We start from the raw sequence: 24,487 nt of genomic DNA, 5'->3' as shown, positions 1-24,487 counted from the left end.
GCCGGTTTTTGGTAATCTTACTGTCGTATTAACTGCGCTTTTTCAGTTTATTGCCGGCCTCGGTGGCGGCGGGGTAACGTTCTCGCCTGCCAAACAAGAGGTCGCGGGTTCGAGTCCCGCCTGGGTAGGTTTTCCCCGGTCCAGGGCATGGTCGTTTGTGTACGTTTACTTGTTACATTTGTTGAACACCCCGGTGTAAAATGGCCAATAAGAGCTGTATCCGGTGGTTTGAGAATAAAATAAAAATAAAATATAAAATCAAGCGAGTGGTTTTTGTTTGCTATTACATTTTTGCGCCACATGTGAGTTGTGCCGTGACGCATTCACCATTCTTTCGCGAATCACGCCTTTGGCATGGAAAATCTAAGAGGCCTTGTTATCCTTGCGTGCCGAATAGCTAGTTGAAGGTGTGGTAGAAAAAATTCTGCCATCCCGCCTTCTGCCACTTCGTGACCGATTCTTTGAGCAAACTTCCCATGGACGCTTTGAAGGAAAGAAATTCAATCAGCACGATCGGCGTTTTTGAGCACTCATTTCTGTAGCCATTGTGGTGGCGTGCGGTGATATCGATCCTCAACGACTATTTCTGCTTCTTTTCACGTGCACGTGGCAGAATTCCACGATATTCCTTTCGTATTCCGTGACAATAGGGTCGTATCTTTTTATTTTTGTATTGCCTAAATCGAAAGACTACTCCTGGAGTACGCATTTCACGCTTTTAGATTTTTAAATGACGATATCTATTTTTCTCGATTAAACGAAAAGTGAACAATTTCAAGCGCGCGAAAACGCTACGGCTAAGTAGGAATGCTGGGAAAAGCCCGTGTGACGTATTTCTGGTTCCAACTGTCGCCGTGTGAGGTGACCTTGGGGCGGGGCTTTGAGCGCTGATACGACGCAGGCTGCTAGCAGGTAGCATATTACCCTGCTAGCAGGTAGCGCTTGGCTTAAATAAGGATTATTAATACCCTATCAAACGAAGGAAACTTTCCGAAATTAGGTAATTTTAATGGGTGATTATTAAGAGATGTTTCCCTTAGCTCTGTGCCTCATGCATGCATTGGTAATCTCAGACAATGTAAAACTCCTATCTACTCGTATAGCATCTAGGTCCCTGTGACGTCACGTGGAGTGGAATGGCATGGGCGCCAATCTGGCCTTTTTCAAATGAGGTTAAAATTGACCATTACCATTCGTCGAAACTGGGATTTCTAAAACCAAATAATTTTTATATTATGAATACACTAATGGTGGTTAAGGAATTGCAATCAATGCATTTCGTTTTCTTTGATGGAGGAAACTACCCTATACTTGGCGTGCCACACGGTCCCGAAGAATTCAAATGGGGGAGGGGGAGGATGAGTGGCCGTAGAGGTTCCTATCGAGTGAATTCCAATGGTTTAGCATAGCTTTTCGCGTTCACTGACTAAGTAGGAAAGGCAGCAGCGTGTGGATGCGTGGAATTAAATTAAAATTAAGTGGTGAGGAAATCACAGGTGACCGAAATGAAACAATGAAGCGTTAATTTCATTCTAACATAAGCCGCGTGGAGCAGTCGAAATTTTTAAGCATATTGTTCTTCATGTATATTTGCCCATATTGGTTTGTGTGAATAGGGTAGTTTCCTTCATCAAAGAAAACGATAGGCATTGATTGCGATTCGTTACCCACCATTAGTGTATTCATAATACACAAATTATTTGCTTTTTGAAATACCGGTTTAGACGAATGGCAAGGGTCAAATTTTATCCTCATATGAAAAAGGCCAGATTGGCGCCCATGCGATTCCACTCCGCGTGACGTCACAGGGACCTAGTTTCTACACGAGAGGATAGGAGTTATACATCGTCTGAGGTTACCAATGAGGCACAGAGCTCAGGGAAACATGTCTTAATAATCACCTATTAAAACTGGCTAAGGTCGGAAAGTTTTCTTCGTTTGATAAGGTATTAATAAACCTTTTTTAAGCCAAGCGCTACCATTCAGCAAGGTACTCAGCTATCCGCTAGCATCCTGCGTCCTATCAGCGCTCAGAGCCTCGATCAAGGTCACTTCACAAAGAGAGAGGGGGAACCAGAAATGCGTCGCACGGACTTTCCTACTTACGCGTCGCGTTTTTGCGCGCTTGAAATTTTTCACTTTTCATTTAATCGCGAAAAATAGATATCGTCATTTAAAAATCTAAAAGCGCGTAATACGTACTCCAGGAGTAATAATCTTTCGATTTAGGCAATAAAAAAATAATAGGAAACCACCCTATTGCTGCTGGGGTAAGTTTTATGGTGATGCTTCTTATTCAAGTTCAAAAATAAGGATTGATTTTCATTCAAAATATTCAATAATATTACTCCCGAGCAGGGTCACAGCATCCAGTACTATAATTTAATGTGTATTTTTATTAAGAACTGAAGTGCTGAAAGAATGGACGTTTTAGTTATTGTCTTTAGTGTTTTTCTTTTCGTGTTCTAAGTTATTAGTAATTTTGTTGGGAAATTACTATTTTTTTATTCATGAAATGGGTGTTTGTCTGTTAAATTAGGTCATTATACATGAGGTATGGTCTTACACTACTTATCCGGTGTCATGGAAGGCTGTTCGAGTTTTACAGTATATCCATGTATATCCATGAGCTGAGAATGAAGGCCGACTAAAGTGTCGAAACTTAGGTTGCTGTAGTACCATAATCCCGGCGGAAAAAGCAAATAGCCTTTCTCACGAATGTTTCCGTGTCGTGAATATATGTAGTGAAAGAATCATGTGGAATGCTAGTCTGGCATTGTCACCAGGGAAAAATGGACCAATTTTAATGGTTATTTGAGTTGGGGTAAATTAGTGTTTTAATCTTGAAGTATAAAATTGGGTGGGTTGGTCGCCAGAATACTCCTGGAATTATATCGAAGAGTTGTGGCTGCTTTAGTTTTGTTGAAAGTCGTACACGTGGATGCTGCTTCTTATTTAAGCTTTTAGTTCAACCCCTATCTCTTATTGGTCGTAGTGAAGTCAGGAATGCTAAGAACGTGCTAGCCACCTCAATTTGCGTGAGGGTCCTTCCTTAGGACGTTGTCGATGCTAAGACGAGGGCGTAGTGTTTAGCACGCGTATGAAAATTCAATGCGCAAAGTGTGAATCATGAGCATGCTTCTCTTACGTTAGCACCATTGTCTCCATGGAGAATAAAGCACACTGTAGGTGAAGTCACGCCGTTCGGCCAGCCTGGAAAAAGTTGGTAGATGGTAAATATTCCTATAATTTTTTAAACATTTGTTTGGTGTAATTTTTCCTCGATTTTTCTCTTTCGAATGACTTTCTTTCAGCATGTGAGCAGCAATTTTCTATCTTAGCGATGGTGCTCTATTCATATCCTGTATGGAAATTTGAACCTCTTGCCAAGAAAAATTTTAATTTCTCGGTTCTCTGCCGTGTTACTTTGTCATAGATAACGACATGGGTCGTGAGCGTGTGAGTTTTTTTTTGGCTGAAGTGACTTCGATCTGAAGTAACTAGATAAGCCTGAAATGTTTTTAATCTCGCCAACTGCCACGAATCAATGCTTTTGAGAACCCGAAAGACGGGTTTCTTTACAGTCAGTCCTCGGAATCCTATTTTCCACAATGTGCCTCATTACGATCTCATGTTGGGCAACGCCTGAAACTTGTTGATCTCTCCGTAAGAGGGCTAATTGAGTTAGGCGTTGGAAGATTCCATCATGAAGCATCTGGTGGTGCCTTCAGGTCATATATGGGGGTAGGGTATATTGGATCCGGAATCTTACAAACAGGGTATGAGAAGCAATGGGATCCTACGATTTCAATGCCTGTGTGGTGTTGCCGTGCTCCAATTATCTGTGCTTCCGTGTCGAGTACTCATCCCTCCCATCATCTCTCAAGTGGGGTCGCGTTTCGGCATCCCGGATATATAATACAAAATAAGAAGTTTCCATTCTGACATTTCAGAGTTGCGATGAGCGGCTCAGCCGCGTTTCCTCATTCCCTTTGTCGCAAAAAGTCTCATGCCCGCCCGTGAGCTAACCCTTTCGCCCAGCGCGTCGTATCGCGTACAATAAGTCACGTTTTTTAGCGCCCATTAGCGAAGGACGGCGTGCGAGGGGGATCATTACCCTCTCCGTCACTTAGCTCACTCGTGACGCGGACGTCAGCTGATCGGATTGGCGCTTAAGGTTTCCCTGTCATCACCGCGCCCCTCTCCCTATACATCTGCCTTTTTCACTCCTATCTAATTCACTCATTATTATGTTCATTGCAAAACGCGAGTAATGCAAAGCAGAGTGTTACTTGCCCTATTTACAGTTATCCTGCCATGAAGCAGCATATTCTTTTAATTCTGCTTGGTTATTGATAGACACAAATTTTAAAATGATTATATATCTCAATTTTTCATACTTGCCTCCTGTTATAGGCACCACTCTAGTTCACGCCAACACGGTTTACGTGGATAGCAGTTGCACCCAGTAATAAGTGGACAGTTACTAGGTGAGCTGCTTCTTGTCAGCCAGTTATGCCTCACGAAATCTCGTATTCAGATGTTGATTTCTTTAGAAAAATAAATGCAGATTTCTATGTCATCTTCACTCATTGAACTAAATCATGAAATGGCTTGAGACTAGATGTTACATGTCTTTTTTTCATCGTGCCCTAATGTCGGTTTTTCCACTAGAGTTCAATTTTTGATAATTTTATACCCCAGCAGGCCATCTTTATTTGATTTTTATTCCAAAATAATTTTAGAACCTAAAGTTGAAGTACTAAAGTTGCTTACTTCAAAATACGTGGAGGTGAGCTTATGTTATTCCATTTCTAAAAATTGTTCTAATCCTACGTGTGTAGCCTACGTATTTCTGCGTATTTTTTATTTTTTACAATAAAAAAGATGATGGAGCCAACTTTTCCATGATTAATATATGTAATTAAATTGGCTGTAATTAAAATCTCACATTTGGTATTTTTTTCCTCATTGCCGAGTCGAGAAAAATTTTTATCGTAGCCCGCCTGCTTACTCTCCTTTCTGCGGATTTATAGGGTCTCTCCATCCCGTTTATTGTTATTACCGCGTGTGAATGCGAAACGTCTGCGCTGCCGGCTCTTCAACCGGACTACTGCGAATGCGCGCCCGTTGCACGGTCGGTCATTGGCGGGTGAGTGAGTCAACGGCCTCGACGTGTGTAAACACACTCGTCCTTCCGAGAAGACACGGTGGAGTGCGAAGAGAGGGAGTTGGTGGTCGGAGGAAGAGTGTGAGATTAGGATGACCTAGAGGAGGAGGCGTTGCACAGGCAGACTGCGTGGTTGACATGTCCGCATAATATCCGCGAGGGGACCGACCTCGAGGTGCATTGCGCAAATGCAGTGATATGCATTTCTCGGAAAGGAACTAATGCAGTCGCTCCCCTAATGGAATTAGAAGAGCTGCTCGCCTGGGGAAGTGGAATTTTTCGTCTGGTTGGCGTTCTGCTCTGTACTGCGACTGTGCCGAGAAGTGCGATATTTTTAGTAAAAGTTGGTGCAATTTACTATGTATATATTTCAATCCCAAAATTGAATCTTTGTTGAAGACTTCATATTCCTAATTCCGTTATGTCTGAGTTTATTTTTTTATTTATTTGGTCCCATATCACCGAAAATAGCTCTATATGGCCTTTTGCGTCGAGACTTACATGTTAACAATGCTAAGGTACACTAACAACCATTTCCTGGATGGTGGCAACCTATCCAGGAGGGACTCGTACTCGCGACCTCTTATTTGGCAGGCGACGAATTTACCCCGCCGCCACCGAGGCCGGCCAGTCTTTACATCACTCTTAGTTCACTCTAACGGACCCCAAGCATTAGTTAAAGCTTAATATTTTCCTTCGGACAGAAAAGTAGCGTGCAATGTTCTCTTTTCATGATTATTTCCTTGTTTTGACGTCTTGGAAATTAATATAGTGCCCTCTTGTATTGCATCGTGTCATGCTGCTTCGCATGCACCACCATTATTTGATTTCACGGGGCCATTATACGTCAGTGTTGCGGTCGCCAACGCTGTAATGAGGTCACACGCATCAAAACCTAATGCTTATGAGATGGAGACTTAGCCGTTGTTGGTGGTGGAAATTATTTTTTCTTGTTCAACATGAAATATGGCAATTAAATAATTTAATAGATAAAATAGTATTTCACCATGAAAATAGTATTCATTGAATTTCAGAGCTAAATCTATTCTTTTGTCTGTTAATATCTTTCCTTGGATATTAAATTTTCATTTACTATCTTGTATCGCTCTTTTCCATCCATTGTTTTACTCAACTGAAATAGTAATGGGATGGTGCCCGTACGGCATCTCCATTCGTGGGCGTGCGTTGAATTCATATAACCACGTGTTAATTGAAATTATTTGGCTCTTTATATCCCTTTCAAAGTTTCCAATTGGATCTTAATGCTATCCTAGTCAAATTACTAAAATTGCTTACCTGTCTCGTTTCCCTTGACAATTTATCGCCTTTGAGTGGTGCATAGTTATGTCTGTTATCGGCGTTTATGCGTCGATGCTTCATTTTGTGAAAGAAGGCACTCCCAAACGCAACTCAGATGGTAGAGGGAATTAAAATATTTTCGAGAGATGTAAAATTATTTTTATTAAATAGAGAAATTACGTAATTCCCGTTCTCTGCATTGCGATCTTTTTGGCATAATCCGGGTACGACGCGAGTATTTGAGACTCTGCAGTAATATTTTACTCACAATTTGAATAACTGCAGCTAAATATTTCGGTGCCAAATGTCATTCAAGTGATTCTTTGGAAGCCTATTTTCAGAATCCAGTTGCTTAGTCTTACCAGTTGCATGAATATTCATCGTATCTAATATTTCTGTCCGCCTTTTATTTTGCTCAATTCGTTACTTTTGGTCACTTCACTGCGATTTAGATGATCATGGTCAAAATTTACTGTTCCGCGTCCCAGTGGCAGGTTCACTTTGGAATGTCATAAGTTAGTCATCAGCAATCGATCACGCCTATCTGCCAAGACGATCTCAGTGAGCGGCCAAGAAAGATTCCCCGGAAATTCTACTCTTTTACTTATTCTATTCTACCCTATATTTTCCGCCATGAAATTGATAGTTGTTGAGTCCTCATCTTCAAGCGTTTCGGTAGGTTTATTCTGAAAGGCCTCTAACAGCAGCCGGGAGGGATAGCTTGCGGGAGATGTCGCTCCGAAGTAAATTTCCTGCAGATTATCAGATAGTAGCGCTTCGGTGTGGCTCTTCTTTTTTGCGTTTCTCCTTTGGATTCTGCCGACGTCCAACATGGGACGTCATCCGTGACTGCTAACAGCGCCGTGGCCGGTTAGAAACCCTTTCGAGTTTCCCAGCCATTCAGTTTATGCTGCCTCTCTGGTCCCTCCTCTCCATTTTTTTCAATACGCCGCACTATTTCACCTGTTTCTACTGGCCCGACCCCACAGAACATGGGGAATGTTTTGGATCACAAGCTTTTGGTTCTATTTCAAAGTGCTTGAGGCTTTCCCTGTGTTTTTTTTATTGTGAATATCTATTTGAATGTTCAGATAGTCAGCAAGTTGCTTGTCGGAGTTTGAATTATAGACATCGTTAACATCTTCAGGACATTGATGGCGTACTGAAATTCCTTATTGCTCATTACTGAATTGACAGATTTATTTGATACATTATCAGAAAAGCGTTTGAAACTGTCCCCAACGAAAAAACATTGGTGAAACGGGAAAACGGTATGTTTGAGGAGATTAGACCGACTCCAAAAAGGCATTTGTCCCTCCAAAATAATGAGACAGTGTTGGCCATCGAAACTTATGCAGTCGGCGAAAGAATGGGTTGATTGCGGATAGAAAGCCTTTGATTACTTATTTCTATCAAATGAATCAGCACATCGTGTCTTTGTGTGTAGTAATTTTCTATATTTGCCTACTGACGGACATTTTTGTTGAAATTCCTGTCTCAAAAATCATCTCTTCTTATCGGTGGTGGTTATTCTCATTATTGCATCGATGGATCCTTCTTGGCTCGCAAACTATGAATGATGGATACGAGTATTTTAAGTCCTACTTACGTGCAAAATAATTGAACTCGGAACTCATTTTGAAGGACAATCGTGCGGTGCAGAGCGTGGAATCGACGGAGGAAACTAATTTGGCCCCTGAAAAAATCCATTGGGCCTGGGTCGTGCGTGCTTATGTTCTCTTGTTCGTTGCATCCTTTCAAATTCTCCTTGAAATGCTGATCGTTTTTATTCCTCCCAACTGAAGGGGTGAGATGCTGTGGTTGGAAACGTCTTTCAAATGGACTTATTTTAGATGAAAATGCAACTTTCACGAAGTGGTAAAAGTAAATGAGACCTTCTGTAAAGGAAAGCTCTGATGTGCATTCTTCTGACCATTTCAGCATTTAAAACCCTGATCGTACTGAATTGCCTCATTTTCATCGATTTTGATGCCAAATTCCTTAAAATTACGCTATTTGAATGAAAGTGGAGTTTTTGTCGAGTAAAATCGATGGAAAATGTATCGTGTGAAATATTTTTGCATTGACTGATCAATGTTAAAATGTACCTTATTCGAGTCATCCAATTGGTTAGCATTCAATTTGGGGCTGGCGCTAAGTGTTTTTCCGCTAAGGAATGCAGCTATGGTTGGGTTGAATCATTCTAAAATGAGCGGAGTGGGCAAAATAAGTGTAGCTCTTAAAGAAAAAAATCTAACGCTCCAGGTTCGGAAAACTATCGTCAATACTTCTCTCGATCATTGGTTCGTCATTGTGCCATCGCAAACGTTCACTTCGGTCGTTAAAGTCTCTTTCTTTTTCGGAGGCCCCAAAATGAAATGGATGCTCGTGAACGGGGCAGGGAACAACTCCAGCGGAAGAGGAGGGAGGCGACACAATCGAGAAAGCGGCCCGAAGATGCCTTTTATCCGGAAGTCGCGTGCACGGGCCTTTTTCCTGGCCCGCTGAAAATTATTAAAACGGAACATCAAGGAAACTCTCAAGCGAGTGGCCGGCTTAATTATGCAATTAATGCGTCGCAGTTCCTCGGAAAGGTGGGGAGGAGGTGTGTAGCTGTGTGGGGATACCGTTATCCCGCGTTAAGGGCGGTCTTGGAATAGACCGATCGCTCATAATATGTATTTTTCTCGCTCACTCCTCCTCGTCCTTTCTTGGGATCACTTTGCTCTTTCGCCGCGTTCGACCTGGCTCACGATACTTTCCTGCAGATTTCTTGGAAAGGTTTCTCTTTTGTTTTAATGCATGGGGTCCCTGTTGAGAATGATGTCGCCACCTGAAATCGTTTCGAATCACACGCATGAAGAGTGAAATTAGAGTTTCTTGGAAAAAGTTTGGCGACTTCGAGGTTCGTATTCGTACCAGACCATCTGCCTTTAAGTCTCTAAATGTGACTCTCTCAAATGTTTTATCGTCGCCTCTTTTCCGACGTATTACCTCAGGTCGTAATCGATTATTTCCTTAAAAAAATCAGAGGGCATTAGGGATGGTTATTCTGACATTTTATTGCTTTTTATAATTTGTTTAATGATAATATGAATTATAAACTACAGTGATTAAATTATCTCTTTTTGGAATTAGCGGTAAAATATTCAGGAATCGTCTTCAATTCATCTGGGGAATGGGAGATTAGTTATGCATTTGAATGGAGGTTAGCCATTTTCTCCTACTTCTTTACGAATTATTTCCAAAAGCCGGCGTTAAAGAGGATTCGCAGCGTGTTGGCGGCGCGCTGTTACTGAAATCAAGTACCTTTGGTTATTCATTCAAGTTGTCTGTGAACCATTATCTGCGTGAGTACATAAATTTATCAAACTGAGACTTGATCCAAGTCGACTCCCTGCTCAATCATGTTATTCACCTTTGTCTCTTGCGTGCATTAGCCATCTTTTTCTCCCGCTGTTTTTCTCAGCCATTCCCGTGTAATTGATGCTAATCGCGCGGGAAATCCGCCAGAATACGTGCCTGCAATCTTAACGCGTTCGTCATCCACGTCTAATGCAGCATCTTTGCTTACGAATGATGAATCTCGTCGCCGGTGAACTATTTGTTTTTTTTTATATATTCCCTCTACTTTCTATGACATCCCCAGATCCGAAGATACGGTTTCCCTCCGGAGCTTTTCTGAAACCTCTCTTACTTAGCAGTTTTATTTTTTTTTGCATTCGACGGCCGTCTCTGTATTCCCCCCCACACTCATACCTTGCTACTGCTCTGTATGAAAACTGGTTGTATAGAAAGGAGAGCCAAGGCTTTTTGCTGTGTACCAGTCTTGTAGGTTTGGAGGATTCGCTTTTATTCGATTCAACTGCCATGCTTCCTTTCTCTAAATCTTCTTCTTCTCCCTATTATCTCCTCACTCTCTCGGACACTGTCTCTCTCTCTCCCGACCATTGTTCTGGCTTAGTCGCGTGAGAACGTTTCGATGGATCGATTTCCTCTTTGGCATTCTCTTCTGATTCCCCAAACCTCCGTTCCTTCAAATTGAGGTTCTCACCCGTCCGTCTCACCTGGAGACATTCCTCGCTCACCTTTCGCGCTTGTCTTTCCATGCTCCTCCCTTTCGCGATTTCCAAATCCTCTCTATAACTTGGAATAGGTTTACGTTAGATATTGTTTTCGGATATTTATTATTCTTTTTTGATGCTTTTATTTCATTTTCAGTCGTGTATTTCCAACTAGCTTACTTCTTTAAGGTAGTAAATGACTTGTTTTATCCAGATTGGCGGGGATTTATATTGACAGTGGTCCTCATCATTTCCCAAAGTGGTTAATTTCAAAGTTTTTCCGCTCTTACACCCATCTTATTCTCCCTTTACCCTTTTGTCCTGGGCACTGCAAAGTGGGCTTTTTATTCTCTCGTGACAAAGTGGCGTTAATGTAAGCCCCATAAATTACATATTATCTATAATATATGTGCCCTCCTCTTTTGTGGTAATGCCTCATTGTACCCTTATATAACTGCGGGAATTAGGTATTATATATGAAGTATAGCCATTTTGTTTCTCAACAATGACGATATGTTAACGGCTGCAGCTGGTCGGCATTATCGTCGTAGCCATTACATAACGCGTAAAATTACCATAACCAAGAAATTTCTTGCTTATTTATAATGCTCTAAACGGCAGTGATGGATATAATCAATAATTTGTAAAATAAATAATCTAGGTTACATCAATGATGGATGGTAATTGCATGAATTCAAATACATTTTCTTTTTTTTTATAGACGAATCCTCCTGCTCCTGCTTGGTGCGATTTCTGACCCCTGCGGCACAAAATTGCTGACCACGGTACACAGACTTCGAACGCAAACGGTCGACTTCGAAAAACGAGGTAAGTTCAGGCATCGTTGGTAAAAATTGAAATAGCATGGACGAACCATGTACTAACTCGCGCAGAAAAATGTTCAATCTTGGAGGAGATTATATCACAGGATTTGTCTCAATTCCGAAATGGAATCACGGAGGAATGATTGACTCTGTCCGCGACTTTGGCTATGAACACCAAATCATCGGCCACAACATCTATCGGAAACCTAGCTGATTATATCCGTTGACTTGAAATGGAGTTGAGTATTTTATCTCAAAAATATGTCTTGAAGTATCAGAAGTAGATTTCATCTCAAACTTTTAGGATTGGCCGTAAATGTCAACGTTTCACAGCGAACCAAAACCAGTGTTTTCCTATAGCAGGAAGCTAGAGGAAGGACTTCAGCTTACTACGGCATATTTTTTATCCTGCGTGGTCTATCTGGAGTGGCGTTCCCACTCTATCCCCGCGGTTTAGGCAGATGGGATGAGCTCAGGGAAAGGCTATCGAAGGTGGCCGATCTCTGTCCGTGGGAAAAGAAATAGAAAATAGTATTCTTCCGTGGATATCGCACAATCTCGGAGAGACATGCGTCGATACTCTTGTGGAGAGAAAGGGCAGATTTAGTTGCCTCTCAGCATACCAGAAATCAAGTTTGGAAATCAGATGGGGATGCATTGCATGCGACGTATTGTTGAAAACCATTGTCGCTATCGGTACCTATTCAATTCCATGGGTTTGGCAGCTAGCTTTAGGCTTAAGTATCTATACGTACGTTTTTACATTTTATATTTCCTCTGGGGATGGAATTGGGATGGTGAAAAACTTCATAAATCCTACCTTCATGTTAAGGTATAACGTTTACTTACACTGGTCCTTGAATGGAAAATTTTATGATTGGTTTTTGGTAATCTGTTTAGATTAGCCCTATTTTTGTTTTCCTCGTTATAAAACGAAGAGTAAATTCGCGGTTTTGTTGCCAGTACTGATTTTACCCTGTCTATATCCTATGTCTGTGTAGTGTTGTTTGAATACCTTGATTTTTATGTGGCATCTGAAGCTTTTTTCTAGTCTATTTTTTAAATTGCCGTTTCTATGGGAGTCGTTGCTCATTCATGTCCTTATTTATGAGTCACTCATCCTATCGTCACATGCAATCAATATTTTGATAACATTAAAACTCAACAGATCATTACTACAGTTTCCTCTCGTTTTCATGATTTAGATTTCTCTTTCCTTTAAGTTCACTCATTGGCTACAGTAATAAGAATATATATTGCTATATGCAGGAGAATAATAATACCAATTTCGAGCAACATTAATTATCTGTACTGCTTTTTGTCCCCTAGAAAATCAGTACTTGTCGTGTATGCTTAGTTAATCGATTTCTCAAGATAAGCCATTTTTATAACTATGATGATCAATATGATCGCGTCAACGGAGGCATATTAGATAACTCATGCGTGTAATGATATTACCCGTGCATGAAATAAGTTCCAACCAATGCCAACAGATGGGTGAGTGATGCGTTAGACGCATCGGTAACTGTTAGCGAATAAAAATCCAGGCTTGAGCGAGCGATCTGGTGATTCGTACGCAGTGAGTGAATTCCGACGTCTTCCTTCAAGGCGCAATTATATTTCATTCGCTTTCCTCGAAATTGATCGTTTCTCGGTCCGGGCGCTCATTAGATACGGCCCGCAGAGATTTCGGTCGCTATGGCCTCATCCTCCTTCCGCTTCCCTCGTTTGCCCTCTCTCTCACTACAGGTGGTAGCATTGCTTTCATCCATCTCTCGAAGGATGTGTCTAAAATGCCGAACAGTCTCCCCTGTTCTTCAAACAATGGATGCGGTCAAGGTTACGATGAAATTTGAAGGGGAAAATTGAAATTTGAATACTATGAAAATCGACGCCGAATGGTGCCTGTCAATGATGTGTAGGCTGTAGATGAATCTCAGCCTGTTCAGGATGGCAGCAGGTTCATTGGGGAATCAGTGTGTTAGTTTCCACGTCCCTCGCCCCAATCATTTGGGCCCTGGTACTGATTCTCTTTTAGTTGACGTAATTGGATTCCGGAAGGGGTTTTTTGGGCGGTCATTTCAACCATTTCGGGCATATTATGTTTTTATGAAAATGTTGTGTGAAATAATTAAGATATGTGCTGTGAAACAAGGGAAAAAATGCCTGAAAAGCTGGTAAAGAGGCTAAAGAAATACGTAATTAGTTTTCTTGCTCGTTGATGTGTATCCAACAGATATACTTAAGTAAGTGGAAAGGGCATCATATTTTCGGGGTGCAATCGTAGAGAACATGGAGTTATTCTTTCAATGCCATCTTTGACTTAAGAAGGCTAAAGCAAAGAATGACTCCCACCCATCTAAATCATAAGTTTCGAATATCCTTTTTCTTTGATCTCTTTTTTCTGCTTGCATTATACATTTTTTGAATAGTTATTGAGGGTCAATGGACACATATTTTGAACCTACAGACGTTGGGAAATTATTTGCGTTAGCAATTTGCAACAGGAAATGCCAACTACTCCGGTTCCTACTAAAACCTACGATGCCACTTCCTACTTGGTGAAGACGATGGTACGACGGTTTACGGTTTGCTTATGCATCCTCCTCCGGTCGCATCTAGTCATAATCGGTGGTCATAAAGACTCTGCAACGGCGTTATGACTCGCGGCCCGTTGGTGTCGATGGATCTTGAATTATCCGAGCGAAATAGGCGAGTGATTTCGACATGTTTCATAAATGAAGACCCATTCATCTGGAGTCTCAGCTTTTAAAATCCTCGTTGCGGTATCATTTTTTGGCGTTCAATCCTCGGCGACCATTGTTCCTCACTGTTCGGCCGTAAAGGCTTCCGTCGCAGCGGTTTCCAAGGAATCCTCAAGATAATTTTGGTTTGGCCGTCAAGGGCGCATGGTCGTTTGGTTCATCATAAACCTGTGGGGCATCACTAATTTCGGTGATTATCAGCCTAAACGCGCCATTGGTCGCTTTCCATCGAAATCCCCTCCGTAGGTGCAATTGTCCAAGTAATAGGCCATCTTTTTTTCATTGCGCGTCTAATTTTTCTTTTGATTGCCACCGCGCGCATCCTTCCTTCCACTTCGGAACAGGGGTCGTTCGCATTGCTGTCTGCTGTCTCCTTGCGCCTAGATTTTCTCGCAGCATTCTTTTTACATTGGTATACTTTTTTCATAAGGGCTAATGATGTTGTGCGCTAAATATGAGTTTCAGGGTTCGGTATCCATTCTAACCTCTCAGATATATTAATTAAGGAAATTAATGCGTTTTAACTTGATGCGCAAGAGGATGATTTTTTGTAAGTAAAATGACATCTTGAGCTTGGTGTACACTTTCATGTGCCTTCGTAATGGCCCTCCGCGCTGGTAGCTATTCCAAAGTTATTGAAGATTAAGGCTTATCTTTTATTCGTGATTGAATTATGATTCTTGTAGGATTAAAATGCTTAAAATCTTTACAGTTGGTTTATTTTCCCCTGTGTGTTTACTGAATGAGGATCAATCGCTGTCAATAAAGGCCGGATCCAGGATTTTTTTCTGGGGGGGCACTAAGGCCTGACATGCTAACGGTCTTCTCATATTTGGCATTAAAAAACATACAGCAATTACAAAACGATTTATTCTCTTTATTTTAATATGAGAATTATCAGTATGGAATTAAATGATTGAGGCTCCGTAATACACAAAAAAACAAACGTAATGGTAACCGTATTAAAAATCATGTCTATTTTTTGAGCGTCTGGGGAGCGTCTTGTCTATTTTTTGACGTTCCCCCGTGCCCCCCCCCCTTAAATCCGCATATGTTGTTAATGGTGGCAAGGCACCAGTAGGTACTCTTCAACAAGTGAACTCAAAAGGAAAGCATGTAGAGACTCTTGTCATACCTTTCTATTTAAACTTAAAAACATTCATATTCGTTCTTATAGTGTTCTTTTCTCGTTTTGTGCAGTTTGTAATTATTTTCTCATGACATGATTCGTTTTTTTTTCAAATTATTCCTAGCAGAAATTGAATCAGTGTTTACCATCCCTATTTATGCACTAATCCGTCATCGTGGAACACGACATCCGCCTAACATTTTAGAATGCACTTGTCATCAGTTAAAGCTGAATAACGGAATTTGAGTGTTAAATGCACCGTGATGCATAACCATCGTATGTTGTACCTCAATTTTTGGCCAAGCATTTCGTTGAATCCTTCCCAGCTTTTTTTCTCCTCTTATGTGTATACCCTTCTTCAAAGATTTCGCACTTTTTTCCCGCTGAACCTGTATTCCTTTCAATTCCATCCCATTTCTCATTGAAAGGAGGAAGTCAACTGGCATTCTCAGTCAGTATCGCTCAGTCGTTCGAATCAATTGGCATTCGCAACCGTTTCCCGCACAAACTTCGCCCCCCCCCTGGGGCGAATACCTCGGCGCGTCTTTTGGCAGAGGGGTGCGTCGCCCTCAGGTGAACCAGCTGGAACGATCATCCAACCTTCCCCATACTCCAGCCCCCCTCTCCCACCTCCATAAGGATGATAGGAGCATGATCCAACCCCTCGCCTATTTGAAGATTATTCCGTGACTACGTTAAAAAAAATTCCAAAGAATGCAGCTCAGAAGTCCGAAATTATTGCAATGACTTGTTATCACACAGCTAGATGGAAATGTTATGGAAAATGTTTTGAAAGGGACTTTTATCCATTCACCTACATGCTTTGATTTTTGGTTAAATCACATTGCACCCCGATAACGGAAGTAATAGCGACTTAGTAATTTTCCTCTTAACGTTTATTTAATGTGGAGTTGTTCCAAGCTTAATATAGTGGAATTATTGCCTGTAAGTTTTAATTTACCAATACGTTTATTCAACCCGACCTGTTTTGGCAGTATCTTTTCATTACAGTATGTGTCGAAACCGAATGGATTGAATAAATTTTTTGTGAGCAATTACTAAGTCGCGATAAATCCCATTATCAAGACGATATTCCACAAAATTGACCCAGCAACGATTGATTGATATCCTTGTACCCCCTATAGCTTTGGGATGGTCCTGGTATGTGTACTCTTGATATTTCGCCCTTCCGTCTTTAAATGGAAGGGCTAAGGCGTGTGGATCGCTGGGGTGGTTTAAATAGACTGGCGTGGCGCTAGGCCGCTCCGTTTTCCCTTTTGTTCGACGTGGCTGGGTGTTGGGTTGGCGAGGCGAGGGCCATTGTCGTCTCCTCGACTCTGGTGCCATCCACTTCCGGGTCCGCTCGCGGTTTCGGCGGGTGAGGTCAACGCCGCCTCTCCCTCATCGAACGCCTCGTAGGAGTTACAGACAGTGACACGGGTGCTTAAATTAAAGGTGTGTTTGAAATGCTGCAAGCGTTAGCATCTAGCTGCGCGGTAGTTATTACATCGTAAATAAAGACGCACATTTCTCTCTTCCCAAGAGGGGCAACTACCTTTCCCCTGCCAAACACCCCAGAGGTGGCTCGCAGGGTACTATGTAGATGTATTCTTCTTGAGTCGCATGTCACGTGTGGAAGATCGTGGAATTTTCCCAAAAATCTATGCGTTCCTAGGTATTCAGCGAAATATATCTTCATAGACTCCCTTCAATCGATTGAGCTCGAAAGTATATGTTTAATGGCGAGTGAGAGTTCCTTAGTACCTCATTTGATAGCAAAGTTTGAAGCTTGAACCCACCATCGTTTTCAAGATGAGAGCGATGTCTAGAAATCACTCTTGGAGGCAGTGGTGGGTTCCTACATCGATAAGCTGCTTTGGGTCTCTTACGTCCATATACAGGAAGGATAATCAAGGAAGTCTACCTAATTTTAGTACGCCAGGAAAAATTCTTGTGCTGGAGATGATAGTAGTTGAAAACTAGTGAAGAGTTCTGGAAAGCCCTGTTAAAGTGAAACGCTTTCAGGATATGTAAGCAAAAATCTATATTGTAAAAGTTGTGTTTGTATGGGCCTTATTTGCTTGGCATGCTTGCACTTTCTTACCATAAGTTTTCTTTTTGTCATGTTGTAATAGCAGAGTATTGGAACACACGCATTCAATAATTTTTTCGTAATATGGGCAGATAAATAGCGCCAGATTTTTTTGTAAGTATATGTGGTTGTAATGATGGTAAAACGGCCATGTAAGGGATGGGTAAATATCAACTTCAATATTTATTAATTGCTTGCTCGAAGTTTAAAATTTATGGAGGAAAAATAATCTTGATATAATCTTGGTTTATAGATTAAAAGTGTCATCTTGTTTAGCTGTAATGAGCTTTCATGAGCTTTACTGATGGATAATGCGTGTTCCCTAGTTCCGTGAGCAAGACAGACGTGTCTTCCTCGAAGCACTCTCTCCTCGCTCGTCTCCTCATCTGCTTATGTGTGTAATTACGAGCATGTGTTCGCATTTTCCCGTATCCGGGACCCTCGAAAGTCATGCCAATCCGCTGGACAGCTCCTGAAAGCCAAAGCGTGCTCGGATCTTAACGTCTCACACTTTGGTCGCTCCTCGCCGTGGTTAACAGCCTCCCTTGTTCTTCCCTTGTCTCTCCCAACAGTCCTTTTTTTCTCTTTTTACTCCGTCGCTGGCAAACCATGACTTCGGGATTTCTGTAGCGGAGCAAAATTGCTTCCTGGAGCATGGGCTCTCTTCTATTTACCCTTCTCTTTTTCTTCTTTTCGGGGACTGATGAGAAAAATGTGTAATGCCAGGCGAGGGTGCAAATCCCCCTTGGAGCACCCTGCATTTAGAGTCTCCTACTCCCGTTTTGTCATGCTCGAGGAAGTGGACATTTGGAACGCATTGCGCTCGGCCATCATATTGTTATTTTTGCTGTGTGCCCTGTTGAATCAGCAGATTGTATTTTTACCTATAGCATAGGAAACACATGCCTTGATTTAAATCTTTACACTGTGTTGCCCGCTGTAACATTTTTAGCGTTTAGGCTTTCCTTAGTGCTACATGAAGACCGAATTTAGTAACCTGTGTTCTCTATAGAATTTGATGAATACTTAAGACTTCTTTTTAAGTTTTTGATGTAAATTCGATATTTCGATATTATTCAGTATTGACTTCGTGAGGATTCAACTGAACTATGAAGTGACCAATAAATTTATTTTTCTTGCTGGCAACAGGGTTGAAACGGTGATATTATGCGTCTATAGTGACTTACATGATTTAGTTTAATAGTTGGCAGAATAATTACGTGTGGCTTCCATGCGATGAATGCTCACAAGGCATCCGTAGGATGAGAAAACGAGTCGTTCGCAGGTGTTCGAGAGGTATCATCGTCTCCTATTATAAAAAAAGGCATTGCTTCGCGTTTGCACAAAGGGAATAGGAAAACCCTAGCATCAAAAGCATTCCCGTTTACTTTAAAGCCCTTAATAAGAGTCCTTTCTTTCATTTCAATGGTACCCGTACCTTCCTCTGTGATGCATCGTATCAGACCCATAATTGGCATTGTTTGGGGGAATTTATCGCCCCCGGGCTGCTGGGAATGAAAACTTCTTCCTCGGGAATGGCCCCATTGTTCGCGCTGCTACTCGATTCGAAAAAGGCCAAATTAAGATTCCGTGGGCGGAGTGAGAAAAGGATTTCATTATCGTCATATTCGTGATGGCGATTCTGGCCTGCAGCAATTGACCTCTTTCCGTCAACAACCCTATTCGATGCCCCTCCATAAAAAAGAAGATTAATTCAAGTGCAATCATTGTCCACCATTTTTTCGCCGTCCACATTTTAAAGCCAGCTGATTTTATGTTTATTGGGGTCTACTCGTCTTACATGAGAGATCTTCCGACAATTGGCGCAAGCCTAAGGCTGTAACATTTGATTGGAAATTTGAGCAATTACCATGCATTGAATTCCCTGAATGAATTTTCGTCCGTTTGGTGGCAAGCGTGAATATATCAGTGTCACAATGGAGGTTTACTTCTGATTATTTTCGATTTGAGGCGGCTAGCTTACTACCTGCTGCTTGGATTGAAATTCTTTTCAGGCTCCGTGATCGTGAATAATTCTTTTGGAATAGTTTTAATTACAAAGCTTAAATGGAATTGGCGAGAGAATATTTGTTTCCTGCATAGTTAGCTTAATTGAACTACCTACCGCAGGGAATCTCAGCATGTGTACTGCGCATGGGAATAGGCTGGCCATACATCAGCCGTCATTCAGTTTTTTGGTGACCCTTTTTCTGTTCATAGGCATAATCTTTATGCTGCAAAAGCTGAATTTAAATGAGGCAAAGATTTACTTCGAAATTTCATAATTTTCTGAATGTAAGAAATTACCAACTATTGCATCTATTAGACCAGGACATAATAACTTTTTGGTTAGTGTTTTTCTGGTTGGAAAAGACGTACGTGAAAATTTTATGTTCCTGTTAGATTTTAAGACGATTATCTTAATTTTTCCTTAAAAAAGATATCTTGCAGTGCACTTTGTGTAGTGGTTGATGTGTCCCTCAATAACTATTAGCTCAGAAATCCTTGAAAACCAAGTATGAAATTCGTTCTCTTTAGCATGTGATGTGAAATTTTCTGTAGCTTCATTTATTATTTTAGGACGTGAAATCTTTTTATCGTGTTCCTTATATTATCTTCGCCTTGTATCTTCTAATTTCTAAGATTGGTCGACCTGTTACTAGCTTGTCATCTCATAAGCCGTCGCTTCATCTCCTCCCGTTAATTTCGACCTTCCATCTCCCGAATGGAATCCAAAATGAAGGAAAACATCAAGGCTCCTGTGTTTCACGGCTTGAAAAATCCCAGTCGTCCGCGTTAGGCATGCGACTTTGAGCAAAAGAATTAAAGCGGTTCTTGGTTTTCAGTTTTAAATGCGTCCAGTGGCCTGTTATGTCAGCCGTCGTTTCGTGGCTATTTTGATCCCATTAATCATCCCTAGAAGCCGTTTGGGTGTATCAAGGGTCACACACGTGCCTCCTTTGGCGTATTTTCTGGGCGGAAACATTTCCTCAAAAAAGATTGATTTTCGTTGTAGCCCGAGGGGCCAATCTCCCTTTATGGGCTTTAAGGAAACATATTTTTTATCCCCAATAGACTCCTGGACGTGAGCGCTATTCCCACGTGTCAAAAACTAGATGAGTTCCTTCACGAATTCCCTCTTCCTTTCCTCTATTTTCATTTCAAAGGCGCGGCTTCTGGCTTACGTCTTCCAATTTTTGTCAAATTCTGATCGATTATTTCATTTCTATACTTTTTCGTGAAAGCCGCATGGGGTGTTAAAACTGAATATTTGGAAATATTATGAAAATATTTACTTTAAGTCTCTCTTCAGACTAATTAGCGCGAAATTACAGTGGGGGTTGTTTTAGATCGATGAATATATGAAGAAGTTGAAGGCATGGTTTTCGTGTGTGACAATTTGAAATGTTTCCCTGCAGGTTATGCAATGCATTTAGTCTAGTGGGGATTCTGAAGTAGCCTCCTCCAATGAAATTTAATGGACATAAAAGGTATTATATAAGTTCATTGAACTTGGAGTAGGAACAGCTGTGGCAAAACCACGTTTATAATTAATGTTTTTCCATTTTCTAAGATATTTCTAGGAGGGGGGAGGCTGCACCACCAAATCACAGGAATTTCATGATATATGATATGGTGCACAGTAGCATAATAGCCATCATAAAAGTAAAACGTTGCTACACTTTGCACATCGGTAACTCACCATGCTACTTTAAGAGCTCTGTATTAGTAAATACATGCTGTAACTGGATAAGAATGCGTTTGTTAAACGAAAATGGCCCTGAAATAGGCTCTAACAGTTGAAAAGCGTTTATTTAAAAACACTTTTACTAATGATACATTCGTTGAATACTAAGCATTATTTTTATGCTGTAGTTTTGTTTGAATATTTAATATTAAATTTTTAAAACTATGATAACAATTTAAACTACTTCTCATTGAACTATGATTATGGTGGGAGGTAGAGAAATGTTTGTTGATATTTTAAATCGAACAGTTGCGATGGAATCTCTTTAAAGGTTATCTCATTCAACCTTTCCCCGTGACTCTCATTCGTCCTTGTGCTCAGGAGGGCTAGTTAGGCGTTATGAAATCGCCCTCATCTCCCTCTTTCATTTTCTTAACTCTCCCTCCTTTGATATTACGTGACCCGATCATATGTGGGATGTTGTTTGGGTGCTGAGGGCAAGGCGCTCTCAGTACGCACCTTATGGCGCCCCTAAAACGAATATGGGCGCCAAATAAGTGCAAGCTGTTATCCGATCTGCTAGTATATCACCTTCATTTATATTGGCCCTATATTTGTCGTCGGAATAGTCCAACTCGTGTTTCACGTAAGTTCCTTGTTGTTAACCTATTCGTCGCGAGTAATTGGATTCAATCCACCCACTACTCAAAGTTTCAACTGAAGATATTTTTTATTGTACCATTTGAAGCTGTCATTTCCTATGCTCGTTTTCATTCTACAATCATATCAATTCATTCTTCTTTTCATTTGAATCGTCATCTATGATGCTAGTACGGAACTTATTAGTGTGTGATTGAAGTCTAAATAGTCTGCTGAATAAGAAATCTTAGCTTCCTTAGATACTTTTTATCTTGTACTATTTACTGTCCTCTCGCATGACCGTAAAGGTAGAAGTAGTATGCTAAATCTTTTGCCGGTTGAACTGTATTTTGGAAAATTTTGGCGACTGAATTAGGGGCAATAGGTAGATCGAATATAGAAGATCGTAAAATTACGATGGGTCTAATTTTTCATGTTCTTCGTGAGATTCCTGCAGCGGCTGCTATTCTCTATACCAGAGTGTATTTAGCATCTATTACAGGGTTAACTTCTAGTAAAGATTACTTCTTTATGTCGGTATATGAGTACACTACATGGATCCTCTCCAAATAATCCAGCTCTCCTTGGTCCACTGGTTCGCGAGCTCCTGCTTGGACGGCGAAGGATAGCGCCATCCCACAAGCTCAGCTGCGACCTTCGAATTCGGTCGCGTAGTCGTCGTGCTCTTGGTCGCAGTAAACGCTGCCATAAGGTGTAAAGCGGAGGCGTGGGAGGATGTATTAGCGCCTCGAATAAGCGGGCCCTTTTCACGATGCGTTATTCAGCGGCCAATCTCGCCCAATTTACCTTTTTTTTAAACTTGGTTCGTGATTTCCTCGGAAGTTTGGGAGCGCGCGCTCTATCACTTACCGAGATGGCCGTGAGGCGGATGAAGAGGAGCCGCCAAGCAGTTGATGGAATCGAAATTCTCAACTGCGCATTCGCCTTCGCTTTCTTATCCCTCCTACGTGATCGGCCGTATTTTACCCTTTTGTTGCCGTTCCTACTTCTTCATTAAAACATGTTATTGTATTGAAATTTTCAGAGTGCATAGAGTATGCCTTTGTTTGCACTTCATTGTTTCTCAAATACATGAAAATTTCTCATGAGAAATTTCTGTGGTAAAATTTTCAAATTTGTGTCACCAGGGTCTACTTTGTTTGCACTGAAATTTTCTAGATGGTAGCATAATTTTTAATCCAGTTATCTATCCCAAAACGAATCGACGAAGCGGAAGTTACAGATTTTTAGCGCCTGGAAGCAAATCAAACCAGTCTTGTGAACATGTCCCCTAGAATTAGTTATTCATCTTGCGGCGAAGTATTAAGTTTGCTTTATTTTTGCTATTATTTCATTTTAAATAGATGCTTAAAATTATTTATTCTTTTAGAGTGATATTTTTGGTGAATCTCGGTAATGTTTTTGTCTTAAAAAAATCCCTAATATTTAGATATGTGGAATGGAAGAACAACTGGAAACTGGAGGAGAGCGGCTCAAATTATTGCCGAAACGTATTTAAAAAATGGGAAATCAGAATTGTTTTGAGGAAAGAACGTAATCCGACATTAAAGGACCGAAAAACACCTTGATTTACAACACGTGAACACGCGCCAACAATGCTTGTATGAATTATGTTCCCTCTACCGTGTCATGTATGGGACTTGTCTGTTTTTGCTTGTAGCTTTGAGGGATGACCCGCAGATGGTAATCTCATCCCTCCCCTTGCTCTCTCTGCTCATCGGGAGAATTTAGTTTCGAGAAAGAGGTTAAAGCCTCCACACGAGTCTTCTTCCACGTGCATCATCCTCCCTGCCAAGGCACCTCGCTCATCCCCCTCCCCACTACGGGTGACGCCCCTTCCCGCAGCCTTACCCCACACCACCTTCCCCCTTCTCCGAAGAGTGGAGGCTAGTGGCAGCCGCGGCCGAACGGTGGCTTGGCGTGAGGAGGAGAGAGAAGGCGGCATAATAACGAGGCCGCGCATGCCATATAAGGAAGTCCTCCCACCCCCCTCGCGTAATCATGCGTCCACCTCGATATCTCCCTCTCTGCTTTTCCTTTTTGTGCTCTCCTCACCTCAATGTGGCGGCTCTTTACGCCTGAAATTCGGTGTCCCTTTGACTTTCGATTGGTTGGCTATCTGCCCCCTTCCATCTGGGCACGGAGAAGGTTGGCCTGGTTGGAAAATAATTTTGATTCCTGTTTCGACCCAAAAACAATAATGTAGCCGACTCAGATATTTAAAAAAAATTAATTCATGTTTTTTTTTTCGGGCTACGTTTAATGGTAAATTTATTGATTTCAATTTTTTTATATCCATTTTTGTTGGTTGTGAAAGTTGCATTCAGGATTATTTTCAGGTCCAATTTTTTTCGAATGTATTAAGCTGTTCTGTGTTGAAGTCCCCTGAGGAAGATTAAGAGATGAATACTTGAAGCATATAAAGGAGGACACGAGGTAAAACAACAAGAGGACGTGAGGGAACTGGCTTGATTAAAGGAGAATGGAGTGCTGCATTATAACGATTTCAGGATTGCAGGACTAGTAGGGAATGAAGTTATTCTGTTGTATTTTTTCACGCGTAGGACTATTCAGTGTTTCGACATGTATTGTTGTCGTTCTTTGTTGGTTTTTAGTGGTAATGCCAGATGGTACGAGAGCAACTTGCTGCTTGTTTTCCTGCTATCAAAGAGAGGATAACAATGGGAAACCTTAGGCATACGGGATGAGCTTGTTGTATCCTTTGTAACATTCTAAAAATTTACTTTGCAGTTTTTTTTATTCTTCTGTTTACGTTCTTTTCCAAATCAATTTTAC

General features: G+C 41.2%; 1 protein-coding gene across 2 annotated transcripts in view; it reads left to right on the top strand.

Annotated features, from left to right (window-relative positions):
* Positions 1 to 24,487, top strand: part of LOC124169138 (mediator of DNA damage checkpoint protein 1) — a 406,870-nt gene that overhangs the window by 86,262 nt on the left and 296,121 nt on the right. For both annotated transcript variants that reach the window (XM_046547646.1, XM_046547654.1), the window contains one exon: positions 11,255 to 11,361. The gene's annotated coding sequence lies outside the window, so the exon portion shown is untranslated. The remainder of the gene's footprint in view (positions 1 to 11,254; positions 11,362 to 24,487) is intronic.

This window comes from Ischnura elegans, chromosome 1, assembly GCF_921293095.1.
Source record: "Ischnura elegans chromosome 1, ioIscEleg1.1, whole genome shotgun sequence".
In the NCBI taxonomy this organism is placed as follows: Eukaryota; Metazoa; Arthropoda; class Insecta; order Odonata; family Coenagrionidae; genus Ischnura; species Ischnura elegans.
Note: the sequence above shows the minus strand (reverse complement) of the source record. Positions and strands in the feature narration are given on the sequence as shown.